The following is a 3,310-nucleotide window of genomic DNA, read 5'->3' as shown; positions in this document are numbered from 1 at the left end:
CTATCTGTGTGGAGTTTGCTTGTTCTCCCCGTGAGAACAGATGTTTTCTCCCGGTACTCAAGTTGCCTCCCACAGTCCAAAGACAGATAGTAGTTTAACTGGAGGATTAGGTTAACTGGCCACTCTACACCCCATGGTTCTCAAGCTGTGGTACATGTACTACCAGTAGAACCTGGTGGTATTTGGAGGAAAATCAGAAATACTGTTCTACTGTATATACCAGGGAATGTGATCAGAGTCAAGCTGAGGAATTTTGACCAGAATGTGTAGAAAATTGAACAAAATATAACATTAAATAATAGTAATTATCTCTGTCACTCTAATTTCACGATATCAATGTCTGACGTATTTGTGAAGAAGATGAGGATGATGAGAGAGCTGGAAAAGTCCAGCTGGGATTGGCACCAGTGTTTCAAAGTGAATGAATACTGTTTTTTGTCTGGGAATATGGTAACATAGAGTGAAGGCAATAAGTAGAAAGATGCAGATATGACCTTTCAAACAAACCCCTCAAGACAGTCAAACTTATTTATAAGAGGAAATGGAGGCAAAATTTCTGGTATGCCCTCAACTGTCCTTTTGTAAATATCCGTCAGAGTTTAGAGACAGACCTTCTGGCAACGTCAACAGACTGAGAGCAGATGCTTAACTGATTGCATGCACATAAAGTGCGGTGATCTGGTGATCATCTGCCATGACAGAGTTAAATTGTGCACTTTGCAAAAAAGTAATGTGAAACTGCAAAATGTAATAACACCGCATTATGTAATAATGTAATACATTTTTACTTACTGTATGGAACTTGTCACTGTCTTATTCAAACTAAAAATAGTGTCAAGTATAAAAAACTGGCTTTTTAAACTTTAAAAATCTTAACTGTTCAACAAATATAATGGTTACAAATTAAGTGTGTATTTTTGTTGAGTATTACATAATTCACCATAGTATTAGTAATAATTATTATAACAACACCATCAGTGCAATATGTAATAAAAACATGAGGGACATTTTATTACATAATGAAGTGAAAATGTATTACGGTATTTCATAATGCGGCGTTATTACATAATGCTGTTCTAAAATGTATATAAAGTATATAAATCTGCTCATATTTAAAGGTACAGTAGGCGGGATATGTAATTATTAAACACAAACTTGTAAATGTAATTCTCTGATATGAGAGTACAACACTGCATCTCCTCTTCTTCTTTTTTCCCCCAGTATTAAAGCCTTTGCATGTAAAGGCACATTCCACCTAAGTACCACATACCACCTCTAAGTGAATGAGTGTATACTAAGTGAATACATTTAACATATAGGGAGGAAACATCACTTCACTGCAAAACATAATTTGACAAAAATTAATTAAAAGAAAAATTGTAGTACAGCCAGCATTGAAGAGGAGATGACACCAGAGCTTCAGGACAGACATTTGGATTTTTGTCAGACAGTTTGGAGAGTTGAGCAAGGATCTGTTTGTTTTTAATCAGCCCCAGCTGTGAGTGTCACATCATCATCAAGTGAAAACTTGACAAAAATCAAACTGTCCAGTACAAAAAAACAACTCCATTGTTTACACGGACACAAAATTAAATGATCCAATTGTGGTGTGTATCACGTGCATCAAGTGTTCAGTCAGAACAGACACTTTTGACAAATTCTCTGGAAGTAGAAGCAGAAGAAGAAGCTTCACTTCCCCTTGCTGTTCGCTCTCTGTCTCCTCATCCTGTCTATGACTTTTGTGTCTGTTCATCACTTTTTTGAAATTGAAATACACCGTGTTCTTCAAACAGATCATAAGAGCAATACGGACTGACCAGAATGATGCCTGGTTCGGAATGAAATTTGTTTTTGGAGTGACATGTTTACATGACATATTTTTATTCTGATCAGGGATTTATTCCGATTACTTGTGTCCATACACACAAACATGAGGCTTTTACCAATCACAGGGCAGTTCAGAGAGGGAGACCGGACAGAGGGCCATATTATTGGCTGTTCCACTACCAACAGCAGCAACAAGTGCATATCCTGCAAAGACACCTACAAAAAGAAATGAGTTTGATATTTGATATAATCAATATGAGTAGACAGTGATCTGTCACATATAAAATTAGTGTGTCTGTTTGTGCTCATCTAATCAGAGGAGTTAAGGTCAGAGAGCCGCAATCTTCTAGGACTTTAAACTTAACAATCGTTTTTTTTAAATGAGTTTCTGACTGGAACTTTGAATTATTCGCCTCAAAGTTGTTGTTTTTTTGATTGCTTATGTTTGTTCATTAAAAATGTGGTCTCCACTTTCGGAAAACTGTGTGTTTTGATGCTTTTCCTGAGAAGAGAGAAATTAACTTACTGAGGTTTTGTTTAAAAAATAATTATTTTGCCCTGGACACAGTTGATGAGGCGTAATTGATGCTGGCAGCTCCTCCCTACAGAGGAATCAATATAAAACTACCCGAGGTAAAAAAAATTAACACGTGCAACAAAGGAATCACTAAGCTTTACAAATCTTTACCACAGTGTTTGTTCTTCACCACATATAGGGTTACGTTATGAAGATGAATGTAGATTAGGGCTGCAACGATTAATCAATTACTAAATTAATTGTCTACTATTTTGTTGTTTAAATGCAAATATGTTCTTGTTTATTTACTGCATATAACAAAGAAATCATTATAGCTGAATAATTTTGGTTTGTTTTTATTGTTTTAATTGGTTTTTAACAATTAATAGTGGAAATAATCGTTAGTTGCAGCCCTAATGTAGACGCTGACACATTCCAGATAAAGTAATGGGGCTTAATTTGAATCTGTTCATCATCGATCTCCAGCAACAAGGGAACATAAATTATTTTCTATTAAACAACAATAGCAACCCTGTAATTCCTCAATGTGAGGCATGCATGAATAAATACTGATAACATTAAATACAGCATCTTGTAATAAATACGTACATAAAATGTAATTTAGAGAATAATAAGTCTCGGCTTATATCCAGTTTGGATTGATTTGTGGAGTCTTGTTTGATTAATGCTGATCAGTGAAAATGATCAGGTTGGTGTGACTTGATGAAATATAGATGTATACGTCTGTTGTTCCATGTTGGATGTTTGGCTCACTCATCCTTCCGTAGTGGCTTTTTGAGGCATGAATCAAGTTCTTTTTTAAAACTTTGGCCAACCATTTCCCCCTCCAGTCAATCTTGACCTTTTACGTTTTCTATTAAATTTCCATTTCCCTCTCCATTATTGTCTTTCTTTTTCTCCCCTTGTTTCTTTTTACCCTCTTCCTGTCTGACACTGTTTGTTTCT

This window comes from Microchirus variegatus (genome assembly GCF_963457635.1).
Source record: "Microchirus variegatus genome assembly, chromosome: 9".
Classification (NCBI taxonomy): domain Eukaryota; kingdom Metazoa; phylum Chordata; class Actinopteri; order Pleuronectiformes; family Soleidae; genus Microchirus; species Microchirus variegatus.
Note: the sequence above shows the minus strand (reverse complement) of the source record.